This window comes from Jaculus jaculus, chromosome 3 (assembly GCF_020740685.1).
Source record: "Jaculus jaculus isolate mJacJac1 chromosome 3, mJacJac1.mat.Y.cur, whole genome shotgun sequence".
NCBI lineage: Eukaryota > Metazoa > Chordata > Mammalia > Rodentia > Dipodidae > Jaculus > Jaculus jaculus.
The window spans coordinates 183,565,747-183,584,532 of NC_059104.1; the positions used below are offsets into that span (position 1 = coordinate 183,565,747).

General features: G+C 48.3%; 1 protein-coding gene across 8 annotated transcripts in view; it reads right to left on the reverse strand.

The window, feature by feature from the left end:
• The window catches only part of Plekha7 (pleckstrin homology domain containing A7), a 212,180-nt gene that overhangs the window by 98,067 nt on the left and 95,327 nt on the right, over nt 1-18,786 (reverse strand). The window contains exon 1 of one of the 8 annotated variants that reach the window (XM_045146620.1): nt 10,770-10,788. The exons of the other annotated variants lie outside the window; for them this stretch is intronic. The gene's annotated coding sequence lies outside the window, so the exon portion shown is untranslated. Of the gene's footprint in view, nt 1-10,769; nt 10,789-18,786 lie in introns of those variants that run through there. 8 annotated transcript variants of the gene reach the window in all.

Sequence of the window (18,786 nt, forward strand, 5' to 3'; positions counted from 1 at the left end):
AGCACAGACATGCTGTAACATTTCTGTTATTCCTGCCCAGCCCCCACCACTTCTTCCTTCTACCTGATCTTGACCTGTCTCCTCACCACGGCCCCACCACCAATAAGGCTGTGTGCGCATTTGTTTAAACCACGATGATCACCAATGTGGTGGCCCTTAGAAGACTGAAGAGTCAGGAAGAGGTGAGGCAGACAGACAGGAGGCTTCGAGGAGTGAGGTCTCACAAGGGTTTATCCACCAGGCCAGCTACATGTGACCACTTCTCCCCTGTCACCTCCCCAAAACTACGTCCTAGAATAGATATTATCAAACTGAATGTCCAAGTGCCTCATCAAGTAGAAGCCATGCTGAACTTCTCACATAACTCGGTGGAAAACAAATTGCATGAAATAGTTTACTTTATAAAAGTAATATATGTCCCTTAGCAAACAATGGAAAAAAATTCTAGAAAATGAGGAAAAAAAGTCACCTCTGGTCCACCAATAAGATAATCATCTAGGAACTAAATATTTAATTTAGTGCTAAATTGAGCCTACTTCTCCAGTTTAAGAAAACCATGAGGGATTTGTCCTCTCTCCTCTAAGTTCCACTATTAGCAATTCATTTCTTCAAGCAAGCGTGGTCCTTGCCAGCATGTTTATCTGGGGAGGCTTTGCACAGCTTTATTGAGCTAGTTTCACCCATCAATTCACCCATATAAAATGCTCAATGCAACACCTTTGAGTCACTCAGAGCTGTACAACCATCCCCTCCACCGTTTCCTCACTCCAAAAAGGAGCCAAAGAGCTCCAACTAGCCGCCTCGGCCCGTGCCTGCAGTCCCGGCAAGGGAGGCTGACAGCAGAGCTGCTTGAGGGCAGGACGAGAGCCCGAGCCCCCTCTAGAGCCCGGCTCCTGGCCCAGGCGAGCACTCACCTGCTCTCTCCACAGGCTTGTCCTACTCTGAGCACATATGACTAGGGGCACATGCTACGTCAGCTGTTGTGACTGGCTTCTTTCACTGACCATAAAACTTTCGAGGCGCAGGTTTATAACAGTGTCAATAATTACTGCTTTAAATTGCCAGGTAATAGTCCATTATCCAGATAACGCACATTCCACTTATTCACTCAGGTGGTGGAATCACAGTCAGACTACATTTACTCTTTAGAATTGTATGGATACTGCTACTGTGAACAATTTGTGTGAGTTTTTGCATGAACACATGCCCTCGTCTCTCCTGGGAGCAGAGTTCAGCAATCTTACTGTAACTCAGGGTTCAACTTGTATGAGGCAGCAGACCAGTTCCCCAGTGGCTCCGCCATGTGACATTCTGGCCAGCAGTGGGTCAGTGTCCAGCTTCTCCACACGGCACCTGCACTTGTTAACCACCTTTCTTGTTAAATGTAGTACTCCATCAGTTATCGCCTTTCATAGTTCTACTCCCAAACATGATCCAAAAATGTCAAATGGAAAATTCTAAAAGTAAACATATCGTAAGTTTAAAATTGCTGCCGGGCATGGTGGTGCACGCCTTTAATGCCAGCACTCGGAAGGCAGAGGTAGGAGAATCACCGTGAGTTTGAGGCCACCCTGGGACGACATAATGAATTCCAGGTAAGCCTTGGCTAAAGTGAGACCCTACCTCAAAACAAAAAAGGCAGGCTCACATTTGAAATGCTTTCTTGTGGCACCGTGAACTCAGTGTCGGCTCCACCCTGCCCAGGTCGTGAAGCACTGCTTCATCCACTGTCTCCAGCTGTGCTCGAGGCCGGCCATTAGTCACCTGCTGCCATCTTGGTGATCAGAGTTTATCAGACTATCTTGACATCACAACTCTTGCATTCAAGTAACTCATGTTTTACTTAATAACAGCCCTAAAGAACAAGAGGAGTGATGCCAAGTGGGACACAGCAGCCAGGCCTGAGAAGGGAGGCTGAGCAAGAGGGTGCAAGAGCCCTTAAGCACTGAGCCACCTCTCCAGGACAGGGGATTTTCTTTTCACAATTTTGTCTAAGTTGTCATTATCAAAGCCAGCTTAGCACTTCCACCTTCTGATAATGACCTAAAATCCTCCCTCAAAGCATTAAACCAGGGCTGGAAAGATGGCTTCGCAGGTAAGGTGCTTAAATGTGAAGCCTAAGAACCCAGGATGGATTCCCCAGGACCCGCATAAAGCCAGATGCACAAAGTGGCGTGTGCATCTGGAGTTCGTTTGCAGTGGCTAGAGGCCCTGGTGCATCCATTTTCTATCTGCCCCCCAATAAATAAATAAATAAAAATAAAATGCTTAGGCTGTAGAAATGGCTTAGCAATTAAGGCATATGCCTGTGAAGCCTAAGGACCCAGGTTCAATTCTCCAGGCCCCACATAAGCCAGATGCACATGGTGGCACATGTGTCTGGAGTTCATTTACAGTGGCTGGAGGACCTGGTGCGGCCATGTTCTATCTGTCTCTTTCTTTCTCTGTCTCTCTCTCTTAAATAAGTAAAATATATTTTTTAATTAAACCATTTTTTTGAAAGAACAAAGTTTTTTTAAAAAAAACTAGAGGGAATTTTCTACTTATATATTTATTGTGTGTGTAAATGTGTGCATGCTGGTGTCTATTTATTTATTCAAGGGAGGGGCAGAGAGTGAATATGGGCATGCCAGGGCCTCCCACAATTGCAAACAAACTCCAGACACATGTACCACTTTGTGCATCTGGCTTTACATGAGCAGCTAGGGAACTGAACCCAAGCCCCAGCGGGCTATGCAAGCAAGCACCTTTAAACTGCTGGGCCATCTCTCCAGTACCTCCATATCGGTTTTGAACAGCTAGTATACCTCCTGTTACTGCTACTGTACCCTGACTGAACAGGAAGCAGGCATGTCCCATGCTCTGACTACAGCCTGCACAGCCGCCGTCAGTAACTGAAGCCAGCCAAGTGCAATCAGCAAACGAGCGAGTGGAATGAGTGAAAGAACATGACTGGGATGTGTGCCCGGGTAGGTGTTTTTAAAAAGCCCCTACCCAGAGGAGAAGTCCTGGAAAAGGCTGACCCACCGATGACTGGCAGCTGAGCATCTCGTGACCCTCCAAACTCAGCTTGCTATGGCACAGATGCCTCCATGAGAATATTTTCCACTTCTTTGTTGCCAACACTCAGGGATTATGGATTCTAAAGAATGTTGCTTCCCTTTATTTACTTCTAGGAGTCGTGATTGAGGAGATGAAAAGGCTCCACGTGTGCATCTTGGCACAAAAATAGCTCACAGCAGGAAGGAAAGGGGAGTCGGTGGCTCTAAATTCAAAATAAAGACAGGCTGTTCTGACAAGGTCCAAATTACAGAGCACGCCAGGTAGAAATAGGGAGACATTTTGCAGAGAAATTCTGTTTTCCCATTCAGCTCTCAAAGAAAAAATCAAGGCAAGAAAACCCTTCTAGCCTCCCAGAAATTGATTTGGTCCCAGAAGCCATTTACTCGGGCAGTACACCATCAAACAGCAATCAGCCTTCCAAGTCTGTCCTTCTTGCCACATGCCCTGGCCTTTAGAGGTCAGGTAAGTATCACTGCCACCTGCCCCCCATCAGGGCACAAAGGAAGAACAGACTACATTTCTAATGTCCAATGCAACCTCCGCCCCCCATGGTAGTTCCTCACATCTGAAGCGGCAGGGCCTCTTAGAAGCCTGAGTACACAGTATGTTTGCCCTTTGCAATTCATTTTGGAAGCCTTCTTGACAGGCCTTCATTGCCTTAAAACCTTTTTTTTATTGCACATGTGTGTCATGTGTGCACATATGCATGTTCATTTGTAGGCATACGTGTGTGCTGTATGTGTGCACATGTGCATGCGTGTACATGGAATCCACATGTGACTCAATCACTCCCCACCTAATTTTTCTGAGACAGGGTTTTTGACTGAACCTAACGTGCACCAAATCAGCTCTTCTAGCTAGCCTCAATATTCACCTGTCTCCACCTCTCCACAGCTGGGACGCCATGTGCCCACTACCACACCTGGCACTTCATGTGGGTTCTGGGGATCCAAGCTCAGTCCTCATGCCTACGCAGCAAGCACTTACCAGCTGAGCCAGCTCTCTAGCCCTGTAACGTGTTCTCTTTGCTTTCATGTTATCACATATTGAAACCACTTGTAGAACATTTCCAGACCAGCACCTTCCATTCACGAGACATAAGCAACGGCTGGGAACCCGCTGCTCTGCCGCCGTCAGTAACACAAAGCTCTAAGCTCCGCCAGGATCTTCTCTGTCAGATCAACCACTGTTAAGATGTCGTTTCAGGGCTGGAGAGATGGCTTAGCGGTTAAGCGCTTGCCTGTGAAGCCTAAGGACCCCGGTTCGAGGCTCGGTTCCCCAGGTCCCACGTTAGCCAGATGCACAAGAGGGCGCATGCATCTGGAGTTCGTTTGCAGTGGCTGGAGGCCCTGGCGCGCCCATTCTCTCTCTCTCCCTCTATCTGTCTTTCTCTCTATGTCTGTCGTTCTCAAATAAATAAATAAAAAATGAAAAAAAAAAGATGTCGTTTCATAAGTTGTTCAATATGGTATTATTTTTACAGTGAAAAACTGGAAATTACTGAATTTTAACTATCAGGGCAGGATTAACCCATATATAGAGTTTCAACTTGATAATGTACAGAAGACCCTAAGCTTAACAAACATTTCTGTATTGAAAACCATGTAAGATATTTATCTGTGTTTATAAGAATCCAAGAAATGAGTGAATTCCAGGTCACCCTGGACTAGAGAGACAGAGACCCTACCTCAAGAAAAAGGGGGGGCTGGAGAGATGGCTTAGCAGTTAAGGCACCTGCCTGCAAAGCCTAAAGACCCAAGTTCGATCTCTCTCCAGATGCCACATACACCAGATGCACAGGTGAGGCAGGCGCAAGGTCACACGTGCCCACAGGTGGCACAAGCACCTGGAGTTCAACTGCAGCGGCTGAGGCCTGGCTTACCAATTCTCTAAAAAAATAAAAACAATCCAAAAAATGAATAATGATTATGGATGACATTTCTTCTGCCTGCTTCTCTGAATATTCCTGCTCATTTGCAGAAAATTAAGAAGATAAAAAGTAGGCTGGAGAGATGGCTTAGTGGTTATAGCACTCGCTGCGATGCCTAAGGACCTAGGTTTGCTTCTCCAGGTCCCATGTAAGCCAGATGTACATGGTGGCACATACATCTGGAGTTTGTTTGCAGTGGGTAGAGGTCCTGGCATACCCATTCTCTCTCTGCCTCAAATAAATAAAACTAAATTTAAATAAAAATCATTAAAGAAGGCTGGAGAGATGGCACAGTGGTTATGGTGCTTGCCTGCAAAGCCTAATGACGGTGGTTACCCACATAAAGCCAGACGCACAAAATGAAACACGTGTCTGGAGTTCATCTGCAGTGGCTAGAGGCCCTAGTATACCCATTCTGTCTCTCTTCTGTTTCTCTCTGTGCTTGAAATTAAATTTTAAAAAACTTACATCATTAAAGAAAGTTGGAGTTAGCGATAGAGCTCAGTGAGTAGAGTGGTGGCCTGACACGCACAAAGCCCTGGGTCTGACGCCCGGCAGCACATACGCTGGCTTTGGCGGTGCAGGACTCGGACCCCAGGACTAGGGAGGCGGAGGCAGGAGGATCACTGTGACTTCGAGGCCAGCCTGAGACTACATGGTAGATTCCAGGTCAGCCTGAGCTACAGTGAGACCCTACCTCAAAAAACCAAAAAAAGAAAGAAAGAAAATTCATTAGTACATTTTACGTGTATTGCAAGCCAGGCTTGGTGGCGCACGCCTTTAATCCCAGCACTTGGGAGGCAGAGGTAGGAGGACTGCCATGAATTCGAGGTTACCCTGAGGCTACATAGTGAATTCCAGGTCAGCCTGCGCTAGAATGAAACAAACAAACAAAAAAAGTGTTGCTTACAAAAATTTTAAACCTTTGAAATGGGAAGAATCTGGAATGTTTAGAAATGTGAGAAAATGCACTAAGAGAAAGAGTGAAGACCATATGTACAACATGACAAAAAGCATGCTGCACAGAGTCGTCTCCCACGGCTTTGCACCCTGTCAGATTGAGCCTGCCACTTCAAGACAAATAGTTTACTTCCCCACCCCCTCCAACAACGTCAGAAGACACACACAGGTGACGTGAACACGAGCACTTTCCCCACCTCTTCCCATTATTTATGATTGTTTTGGGGAGTTTTTTTTTTTTTTAAAGACATGGTCTTGCTGTGTAGTTCTGGCTGACCTGACTCTCACTATGTAACATCATAGGCTGTCCCTGAACTCGCAGCAATCCCCCTACCTCAGCCTCCAGAGTGCTTTGATCATGAGCAGTGTGACCACGGCCTCCCCTTTATTCCCCAGCTTCTCATAGAATGTAGTTATGCCACTGTTACAATGAGATGTGGGACTTAAAAACCCCTGTGCTTTCTTCAAGGTCACCATAATCCAAAGCATCCATTAGATAATTTTCCTTTAAGCAGCCTGTGCCTCCCCACCCCACCCTGTCCCCCAAGCCCCAATCTGCCTTGACAGACCAGCAAGACAGGAATATCCCGGTGAGCCCTGCAGGCTGGAACACGCAGGAACCCTCAGATGCCACCAGAACTTGTGAGAACTTCCTGCAAGGGGACAGTGCTGTCGCTGGCTAAGAGGGCTTCTGGAAGATCCTTCATTCTTACTGGGGATGTCACCTGGCTCTATTTTATCCCCTCAAGGTTATTTTCCCAGGCTCCTGCTCCACCTCTTCAGAATGAAGCTGGTGAGGGATCAGGTGTGGAGTCATCATCACCCACTGGAACTCAGGGCTTACAACACTGTCCACACACAGCCTTCCATTGATCTGTGGCAAGACTCACTTCTACACCACTGTGGAGGGAGGGGCTCTACAAGCTTACAGATCTGTCCAAGCAGATCCAGACCTTCACCGAGGAAGGTGTGTTTCCCCAAACAGCAGGCCTGAAGTCAGCAGGAGCTCAAAAAGCTGGGTGCCACATAGCCAATCATCTATGTCCCCCCACAAAGTCATGTTGGAAGCCCTGCCCCTGCCCCCGAAGTTCAGAATGTGGTCATATTTGAACATAAGATGGCTAAAGAGATCACTGAAGTCAAGTAAGAGCCCTAAACTAATTACAACATCACATGCCTAGAGTCCCAGCAACTACTCAGGAGGCTGAGGCAGGAGGATGACTTGAGACTAGTAGTTTAAGACCACCATGAGCAGCATGGCTAGACCACATCTCCAAACAAAACAAAATCCTAATCCAATATGACTGGGACACTTCTAAGATGAAGAAATTTGATGGTCAAAAAGGAGAGAGAGGTAGTTTGAATGAAATGCCCCCCACAGGCTCATGTGTTTTGAATGCTTGGTCCCCAGATGGTGGCAATTTGGAAAGGCTGTGGAGCCTTTTGGAGGTGAAGCCTTGCTGAAGGAGTTGTGTTATTGGGGGACGGTCCTTGAGATTTGCTAGTCAAGCCCATTGGGTGCTCAGAGTCAGCTCCTTCCTACTTCTTCCTTCCTGCTACTCCAGAGATGTGACCCAGGCTTTCTGCTTGGGCCTGTCATGCCCTCCCCTCCATGTTGAAAGCATAAGCTCAGTAAACCTTCCCTTTCAGGTGCTGCTTTGGGCTGGGTGTCTTGATGGCTGCAGCAGAGTAAGGAGGCGGCAGTCTGCTGGCCACAGAGGTCGCTAAAGAAACAAAACTTACGACGCCTTCACTTTCAGCCTCCCAGTTGAGAACGTCAACTTCTGCTGTGCAAGCCATCCAGTCTGTGACACTTGTGACGGCAGCCCGCACCGGCATCAGCGCGCAGCGGGGTGAGGACCTGCAGGCGGATGCACTGAAGTGCCCTTCCAGAAAGCAAGAGCACGGGGACAGGAACAGGTCAGCGTAGGCTTCGTAAACTGGAGGGCTTGATTCTGAGTCCTCCTCGGGTGGGATTTGGAGAACAGCACTTCACTGGCTTCCTCACTTCCACAAGGAAGAGTGCCATAGTGCCTCCTCTGGGGAGTGTTGGGTGGAGTGAGCGAGGTGTGTGGGGTGAACCACTTCACATGCACTGGGGTTTAAGAACAAGCCCTCGGCGGCCGGCCGCGAGGACCAGTAGTGTGGCTAATTAACAAGGGCAGCTGTGTGAGCAGAGCCGTTCTCAGGGGGAGAAACTGCGGCCAAGCAACGGGGTTTGAGGTTACGGAACAAATGAAAGAAGCTTCGATGTGCTTTCTTTTGCAATGTGTTCCCACAGAAACTGGAGCCCTTTGTGTTACTGCCTTCCCTTCAACACGTTCTGAGAATCAGGGAGAAGCGTGCATGCGCTAGTGCGTTCTGGTGAAATTCCACCCACAAATTATGGAGCAGAAGGAGATCGTTTCATAAGACCAACACGGCGGGATGGAAGGGGAAGAGAGCTCCTCTACAGCCGAAGCAGCTGGGCACCTGCTCCCACAGCCCACCACCCAAGGGGCAGCTGAGCACGTGCTCCCGCAGTCCACCAGCCAAGGGGCAGCCAGGCACCTGCTCCCGCAGCCCACCATCTGAAGAGCAGCTGGGCACGTGCCAGCAAAAAAACCCAAAGCCTGGGGCCAAGCGCCTGGGACCTCCTCTCACTCTGCTGCTGTGACACCTGGGGTGCCCCTCCTCTCAAGTTGCAGTCTCCTCCCTGGCAAACTGAAACCCTGAGCGAGTTGACTAGGACCCCGTTCACCTAGGAACGTCTCAATGCAGGCTGACGCTAGCTTTGGCATCTAAGTTCTGGCCTCATGCACCTCTGTGGTGGCAGCAACAAGAGAAAAGGAGGTTCTGCTTTTCAGAAAACATTCACACCCCTTCAGAAACTCAAAAACAAATGAGCCTGCCTAGCATGAGGTGACAACCTACTGAGCAGCCCTGCAGAGACGGTGGACCCGGAAGAGGCCTGCAATGGTCACCAGAAGTGGAGGATCAAGTTGAAAGTGAGAAAAGGGACTGTTACCTTTATGAGGGAAGATGACAAGGGTAATTAATGTCTTTGGGCAAATATAACCTAGGATGGCTGTGCTGAGCTCTGCACTTCAAAATTTGTGAAAATCTCAAGTGTGGTAATTATACCTGAATCTTATCACTTCCACTTAATAGATAAGAAATGTTTTATAAACATTTCCACAGGCAAGGTGTCACTTAATTCTCATTGACAGCAAACATTTTTTTTTCTACTGTGATCAGCTAAGGAAGTTGAGAAGGTTAAGAGACTTGCCCAAGATCACACAGCTGGGAAGCAGAGGGCTGGCAGGGAAGGAACCACAGGCAAGCCAGCATTCTCTCCAGACTGATTTATGCCTTCCCTCCACAGGCCAAGAGGCCGATGGGAAGACAGCTTCCATTCAGCATGACTTCTGTTTATGTGTGCAACACTGAGAAGATGCCAACTATGCACATTTTTAAAGGCATCCCAGGAATGGAGAGATGGCTGAGCAGTTAAGGTACTCACCTGCAAAGCCTAAGGACCCAGGTTCGGGCTTCCCAGAACCCACATAAGCCAGATGCACAAGGTCACACACGCACACAAGATGGTGTACACGTCTGGAGTTCAATTGTAGTGGCTAAGGTCCTGGCATGCCGATTCTCTGCCTCTTTCTCTCCCTCACTAAAAAAAAATTTTTTTAATGACATTCCAAGGACTGGAGAGGTGACTTAGAGGTTAAGGCACTTGCTTGTGAAGCCTAAGGACCCAGGTTCAGGCCCATCAGAACTGACGTAAGCCAGATGCACAAGGTGGCGAATATGTCTGGAGTTCATCTGCCTGAAGGCCCTGGCGCACCCATCCTCCCTCCCTCCCTCTCTCTCAAATAAATAAAATAATTTTTAAAAAGACATCCTAAAACACAAAAATATCAAATGATGCTACGGAGGAGCACCTCTGGGACACAGCTCCTCCCATGACAGCAGGGGCCTGGAGGGGGGCAGGCAACTTGGCACCCATGAGTGTTTGGCAATGCTGGAGGTATTCTCACGATTACAAGTGGGAGGTGCTACTGGCATCCAAAGGGCAGAACCAGAGATGCTGCAGACCGTTCTTCATCATAGAAGTTTGCTCACCATGACAGGGAGGAACAGAAAGACGGGCCACACCTCGCAAAGACCCACACTCTGCAAAGGCAAGGTGGCAACACTGACCTTCTGGACATGGCTTCCTGTTCTCCAGTCTTGGCTCTAGCTCAGATCTACTGTGTGATCTTGGGCAAGTCATTGTAGCCACTGTCACATTTCTCTACTATAAAATAATAGGTGGAGGGGGGGGCTGAGTGACTCAAATATTGCTGTAGCTGAAAACGACCCTGGACTCATAAACTACAAATTCTTGGGTTCTATTCCCAGATATGCTGCTGTGTTTGGGTAGGTATGTGAGGTGTGTAAGCATGGTCATGTGTGTGAGGTAGCACTGTGTATGCGCAGATGCTCACGCACGTGTGCATGCATGCCACTGCTCCTCAACTCAGTTTTTGAGACAGGGTTTCTTACTGAACGTGGAGCTCACTGGCTGAGCCTCACGAATCCCAGGATGGGTGAGTGGCAGACACCTGATCCTTTGAACTGCTTCCTCTAGAGGAAAACGTGAAAAGTCACCATCTATACTCATCCCTCCCACATGATCCAAACTAAGGCACCTTCATCCTGTCAACATCACCTGGGGTCACGTTACCAAACAAGGACAGAGAGCGCAGCCCGCAGGGACCTCGACTGAGGCTCCGATGGCGCCAACTGGTCAGGGCGGCAGACGTCCTGCTGGCATGTGTCATCTTACCTTCTACTTCCTGAAAGGATGGGAGCCTCCCCCTGCTCCAGGCTTCTCGGCTGCTAGAACTCATCCTCCCATAAGGAAGTTGCTGACGGGCTGTGGCAACTATGCCTCAGTCCTCATTAGTCCCGGAGGACCACCGAACACTAGAATCACCTGTTGGACGGTTAAGTGATGCCTCAATCCAAACCACAGAAATCAGAACCTCCGACCTGCCTCCCAGGCACAGGCATCTCTACAAGCTTCCCCGGGAACTCTACGTGCCGCCAGGGATGGCAATCGTGGGCTCAGGCTTGCTTGCAGCTGGAGGCCTTGGGCTCCAACCTGGCAAGCTTGAGTACCAGGGACACGCCTCACCCAGGTGAATCTGGGCTGACAAGGAAGGGACTTAGAAGAGCTCCCCTGGCTACACCATGTAGCTGGTCTAAATGGGAGCTGACCGGCAGAGGGCTGCTTCTGGAGGAGTGCCTGGGACCACTGGTTCGCCTCTCAGATGCTGCTCTCATTTCAATCCAGCGCTGCACTGGGCCTGCGCCACAGCCCAAAGGAGAAAATAGCAAGTATAAAAAGAAGGCCTTTCATCTTAAGAGTGTCCTCTCCAACCAAGCACGATCACAGGACGGTGGGATCTGCCGATGCTGACAGAGGAGCAAGCGCGCCCTGCAGCTGGAGGTCAGCCAGTTTGGGCAGCTCCATCTCCTCTGGGCTGTGGGCTTCGGCAGGGCGCAGATACTCCCACAGGGGCTGCAAGGCCTCCATCCCCAGGCTCTCTCCTAGGAGACAGGCTCCACCCTGCTGGGGTTTGGCCAGCTAGCTCTAAGACACCCTAAGTAAGGGACACAGGGGCCTCCTGCTGCCCTTGAGGTTGCAGCTTTCCCTCCCAAGTTAAGCTACTCCCTGGATATAAAGCTGTCCCCTCCAAATAAGGACACTGGCTGAGAAAAGTGGCCCAGAGCTAGGGAGATGGCACCGTGGGTAAAGTGCATGCCATGTAAGCATAAGAATCTGAGTTCAGAACCCATGTGAATGCCATGTACGGTGGCATACACCTGAAATCCTAGTGCTACGAGACAGAGACTTTGAATTCCTGGGCAAGCTGGCTAGCTAGCTCTAGGTTCAGCAACAGACTCTGTCTCAAATAATAAAGCTGAGAGTGCCAGGCGTGGTGGCGCACGCCCTTAAGCCCAGCACTCGGGAGGCAGAGGTAGGAGGATCGCTGGGAGTTCAAGGCCACCCTGACACTACATAGTTAATTCCTGGTCAGCCTGGACCAGAGAGAGACCCTACCTCGAAAAACCAAAGATAAGCTGAGAGTTACTTAGGAAGACTCCCCCCCACCACAGCCTCCACTAGCACACATGTGCCCAAACACACACACATATGCATTCTCACCACACACATTGCCCATGGAGGGAGGAAGAAGGGAAGAGAGGTAGGTCCAGGTTATTCTATTAAAAGACACAGCTGATACTTGGCAAGGAGAGGTGACCCAGGGTGGCACCCTACCCTCCTACTGGTAACTAGCTGTCCTGAGACCAAAGTGCCCTTGACACTCCTCCCTGCTAAGCCACCCTCCTTTGCTGCACACGTACCACTCAGCAAACATCGCTGCCCCGGCCACATCTTTTCCCAGAGAATGAATCTGATAGACAACCAGCAGCATCAATAGGAGAGCAGCGCTCTGCATGCTAATGGCCCCATGCGCTCTGCAGAGGGCACAGCAAGGCCAGGATGCTGGCCTCCACTGCATGGCCACTCTAGGATGCAGAAACCCTACCTGCTTATCAGTGGGAACCTGATGCAGGGGCCGCCCTCCCAGCCATGACAGCAGTAGCCAGAGACCCTCAAGTTTCCTCCAGGGTAACATAAGGCTGGGGGCTGGAGTCGGCGGGACTGCCTGAAGACAGTGTGCAGTTCTGCTCCGCTCCACTTCACTGAGGAGAACCAGCAGCAGGTGAGGATTTAAAATGCACCAGATGAGATTTAGGTTAGATTCACAGGCGAACTTCCTGACCATGAGGGAAGCACTGCAAAGGCTGACCCATTACTTGAATTTCACTGGGGAGCAACAAGAGGTTGATTGTGCTGTCCGCCAGGAAGCGAGTGAGAGGCAAGGAGGCAGCTTTCACTGCACAATGGTCAGAGGCAAGGACCCCACCCAGGCTGCCCACAGCTACCTGCACCACAACTTACTTGCTTTCTAATGTAAGGTGAATCAAACAGTCCCCCAAATGTCCTTCTACTTTGACCTGGAAATTCCAGTGGTAAGAATCTAAGAAAAGGGAACATTAACAAGTCAAATATTTTGGGGCTAGACAGACAGCTCAGCAGTTAAGGTGCTTGCCTGAAAAGCCTAATGACCCATGGGTTTGATCTTCCAGCACCCATGTAAAGCCAGATGCACAAAGAGGAACATGCATCTAGAGTGCATTTGCAGAGGCTGGAAACCCTGGCATGCCTATTCATTCTCATTTCCTCCCTCTCCTTCCCCCTCCCCTCTCTGCTTAAAAACAAATAAAAGTAATTTTTTTAAGTCAAATAGTCTAGCCAGGTGTGATGGTGCACACCTTTAATCCTAGCACTTGGGTGGCAAAGGCCACCCTGAGACTACAGTGAATTCCAGGTCAGCCTGGGCCAGAGTGAGATCCTATTGCAAAAAACAAAACAAAAAAAAAGAATGTACATATATATTTCAAAAAAGAATATAGGTGATGTGGGTCAATAATAGAGTGCCTGCCTAACATGTATGAGTAAGAAACACAGCGAAAGACAAAGAGACGGAGAGATAGAAACCAAGAGACAAAAATGTTAGCAATGGGGCTGGAGAGATGGCGTAGCGGTTAAGCGCTTGCCTGTGAAGCCTAAGAACCCCGGTTCGAGGCTCGGTTCCCCAGGTCCCATGTTAGCCAGATGCACAAGGGGGAGCATGCATCTGGAGTTTGTTTGCAGAGGCTGGAAACCCTGGCGTGCCCATTCTCTCTCTCTCCCTCTATCTGTCTTTCTCTCTGTGTCTGTCGCTCTCAAATAAATAAATAAAAAATTTTTTTAAAAAATGTTAGCAATGACCATCTCTGGGTGTGGAGAAACACATTTTTATTTTCTTTTGTTTGTTGTAGTTTTGTTATTTTCCAAATATTCTAAGGCAAGAATAATGAACATTTGGATTGGAAAAAAGAAAGCAAAGAAGAGAATCTCGTCTCTCACGAACCTCAGTGCCATAAATCAACTTCATCTGCTCAGCCATTATTCCCAGAAAGCAAAATGGTGACACCCAATCTTGTACTTGGCAAGACAGACACATTCTGCCTTCCAAAACGGCCTGGCATGCCCACTGCAGCCACCTGAAAGCCACACGTCACAACTTCCCTGGGATGTGTGGGCTGCCGGTCCACAACAGACCCCTGCACCTCCAAGCCTAGAGTGCCTGTGGAGGACAGTGGAGTCCTGTAGAATGGGGACTTCTGAAGTAACCCTGGGAAGGTGCACTGCCAGGCTCAGTCACTACTGACGGCACAGGCAGGCGCCACACGCTGGGAGCAGACAGGATGCATGTACACTGGGCAAAGTAGGCCCCAAAATTCAAAGTAACTTGCCTCAGACCAACCCAATATAACTGGCAAGGCTGGGACAAAACCTGTTCATGTTACTCGAGCCAGGGAAGGTTCCCCTCAGCACCTCTGGCACCAGATCTGTACAAAGGGCATGAGGCGGGCCACACATCTTTTACAGATGACACCTGGAACAAACTGCTTCCACTGTTCTTGCCTCTACCCACAGATAGACACAAGCTCCGTGTGGGGACCTCAGTGACCCACTGCGGCCATGCCCCGGCTCTCCAGGAGGACCATAAAGGATGCCTCAAGAGGTGGGGACAGAGGAATTTTCCAGAAGCTCACTGATCACATAGCCTGGCAAACAGAGTGATGAACAACAGGGGATGCCGCCTCCAATGAGGCAGGAGGCAAACAGCAACATCTGAAAATTGTCCTCTAACCTCCACACACACCACAGCTTGCACATGCTTGCACTGACACACCTGAACACAGAAACCAATGAAAAAAGAAAGCCGAGGGCTGGAGAGATGGCTTAGCAATTAAGGCACTTACCCATGAAGCCAAAGGACCCAGGTTCAATATTCCAGGTCCCACGTAAGCCAGATGAACAGGGTGGCACATGCATCTGGAGTTTGTTTGCAGTGGCTAGAGGCCCTGGCATGTCCATTCTATCTGTCTCCCTCTCTCTCTCCCTTTCCTTCTCTCTCTCTCTCTCAAATACATTAATTAAATATTTTTTTAAAAAGCAAACATACATAATAAGTAGTTTTACTTTTTTGTTGTTGTTGTTTTAAGGTAGGGTCTCACTCTAGCTCAGGCTGATCTGGAATTCATTCTGTAGTCTCAGGGTGGCCTCGAACTCATAGAGATCCTATCTCTGCCTCCCAAGTGCTGGGATTAAAGGTGTGCACTACCACACCCAGATTAATAAGTAAAATAAACAAGTTAATTGCAAGCTGTACTAAATGACATGGGGGAACAAGAGTCTACAACACAGAAATAAAAGAGTGCTTCTTTGAACACTGTAGTCAACATAACAAGATGTTGAAGAACTTGGCTTGTTCACAGGCAAAGTGCCTTATGCCTGTAATGCCAAACTGCAAGAGGCTGAGAAAGAGAATCACCATTGATTCCAAGCCAGCCTGGTCTACAGTGTATGACCCTGCCTTAAAATTTAAAAAAAAAATTATTGTTTTGGAAAAAAATGGAAACAATATGGATATATACACATAAATAGAATAACTGATAATCATGATTAAATATCCTTTATATAAGCACTATAGCAGTTAAACTAAACTATCTATGAATCAAAATGAAAAGCTCTCAAGGAAAGGATAAACTTTAAAAAAAATGGAGAATAATGGGCTGGAGAGATGGCTTAGTGGTTAAAGTCCTTACCTGCAAAGCCAAAGGACCCAGGTTCGATTCCCCAGGACCCACATAAGCCAGATGCACAAGGTGGTGCTTGCCTCTGGAGTTTGGTTGCAGCAGCTAAGGAGCCTGGCACACCCATGCTCTTTCTCTCTCTCTTGCCTGAATATTGTGTGTGGATAAAATATAGTAAAGGTCTATAAAAGGGACTGTGACTAAAACACGCACTTAGAACACCAGCTGACAGAAATCCAACAGGCCAATGGTACCATCCTTGGCCTCTGCCTCCAGAGGCTGTCGACAATCCAGGACCCACAGCCCACATCCCGCCAACCTCGTCACCCTTCCTTCTGTCCACTCTGACTCCTTCTAAGGACTTCTAAGGACTGTTCCGATTATACTAGGTCACCCACATAACCCAGGATAACTCCTCAAATCCCTTAGTCACACCTGAAATTCTCTTTGACCCTGTGAGGTAGCGTATGCTCAGGTTATGAGACGAGAACTCAGACACCTTTGGGCCTCACTTGGCCTTGTTGTCAGAGCAGACACACAGTGCTGCATGCGTAGAAATGTCATGGTGAAACCCATTCACCTGTATGATTCATACGATAGTTAGAACACTTTGCTCCATTGGACTCCTAAACCAATTAGAAGCAGAAATTTCCTGGCCAGTTTAGGAGGGACACAGTTTAGCCCAGCCAAAATCTCCCAAAGGGGACCTTGGAAGTCATTTCTCTCTCTAACCTACAGCTCTGGATTTCTACAGCTTGTCTGGAAAGACACCTTCTCCCTACTGCTGCTCGCCTATGCAGATCGATTCTTTGAACTCAAAAACCAGGTAGTTGACTCAGTCTCAAAACTGAGCCAGGAACTGCCCTTGAGAGAGACTGACGGTCCAGTACAGTCTCAGGAGCGTCATGGCGTCATTACCATATGAGCAGAAGCCATATGGTAACAGGATAAGGATTCCGTGGCTTAACAGTATGCATGAGTCAGATTTGACAAATTCTACACAGCCTTTGAAATTGTATCAAAACCTTAAATTAGCAGGATATGGTGGCAACCTCGCAACTCAGCCATGTTTGTTTCACTTAAGCCTGGTACTGAAGAAGTCAGATCCCAACCAGAGGCAGACCCCACATAAAAGGATGGCTGTGGGAATGGGAAGGTGGCTCAGCTCCTAAAGTGACTGTCATGCAACCAAGGTGCCTGACTTCAGATCTTTGTCACCCACGTAAAATACCAGACATGGTGGCATGCTTATAATCCCAGCTGGGGAAGCAGAATCAGGAGAATCCCTGAGCTTGCTGGCTAGCCAGTGTGAGACCCTGGCCTGAAACACGTGGAGAAGAGAAGCTGGGCATGGTGGCGCACACCTTTCAATCCAAGCACTCAGGAGGCTGAGATAGGAAGACTGCTATGAGCGCAAGGCCAGTCTGGGCGACAGAGCGAGTTCCAGGTGAACTTGGGCTAGAGTGAGACACTACGTAAAAAAACAAAAATAGGCCTAGAGAGATGGCTTAGCGGTTAAGGTGCTTTCCTGCAAAACCTAAGGACCCAGGTTCAATTCCCCAGGACCCACATAAGCCAGGTGCACGAGGTAGCACATGCTCTAGAGTTCATTTGCAGTGGCTGGAGGCCCTGGCACACTCATGAGTACAAGTGCTCTCTCTCTCTCTCTTTCTGAAATAAAAACATATATAAAATATTTTAAATATTTTATTTTTATTTATTTATTTGACAGAGAAAGAGGGGGAAGATAGAAAGAGAAAAAGAGAATGGGTGCACCAGCCACTGCAAACGGAACTCCAGATGTGTGTGCCTTCTTGTGCATCTGACGATCCTGGGTCCTCGGGCTTTGCAGGCAAATTCCTTAACCGCTAAGCCATCCCTCCAGCCCAATATATAAAATACTTAAAATTTTTTAAAATGTGGAGAACAATTGAGTAAGACACAAGACTTCAACTTAGACCTCTACATGCATGTGCACTTGCACATAAACACATGAACACAAACACATCATCAACAGGAGGACCCTTGGGCCCTGGCTCACAAACTGTGGAAGATAGCAGATGTCTACACAGGGCAACTGGAGGAGCCCAGGCTGAGACCTGAACTCTGACTCCACTGGCCAATTTCCTCAATGGCCTTCGGTTTAATGGACCTCCCAGATTTTTAACACACACCCTATAAGCCCATCTTCACTGACTCACAGGCTCGACCCTTGGGGCTGGTTCCCTTCTTCCTGCCTCTGAAATAATGCAGCTGGCTGGGCAAGCTCAAGCATTCCGGGAGGGTACAAACTGCTTCAACCACACCTCACCCACACACTGCTCTGCAGCCTCTGCCCCAGCCAGCCTGCGCTTCACTCCTTTTCTTTAAATAGACCGTAGAGATTCTAGCCACAGCCTAAGCAGTAATAACTGCCAAATGACGACTTGAATGTTCTAGACGTATTTTATTTCAAATAGAAAGGAAAAAAAAACACTAACGTATAAAACTATTAAAACAAAAAATATCAGCCAGGTGTGGTGGCGCACACCTTTAATCCCAGCACTCAGGAGGCAGAGGTAGGATTGCTGTGAGTTCAAGGCTACCCTAAGACTACATAGTTAATTCCAGGTCAGCTTGTACCACAGTGAGACCCTACCGCAAAAATAAATAAATAAATAAACAAACAAACAAACAAATAAAATCCACCTTGTATTACCCCATATCATTTCACACCTTGGGAAACTAGTTGGGAAAGGGGAGCCCAAATTCTGATCCTGGTTCAATTAAAACTCTGTGTGCTCAGGTCAGCTTGGAAACTTGGTTTCTAGCCCAGTAAGAGAACAAGGATGACAGTCTGAACTTTCCCATTCCTCCCCAGTTCCAATATTCTGAGATTAATTACTGAATGGCCCTAACAAGCCCAAGAATCCAAGCAGGACACTTCTTTAAAAAGGACACCCAGGGAGCCAGGTGTGGTGGTGTACAACTTTAATCCCAGCACTTGGGAGGCAGAGGCAGGAGGATTGCCATGAGTTCGAGGCCACCCTGAGACTGCATAGTGAATTCCAGGTCAGCTTGAGCTGCAGCGAGACCCTACCTCA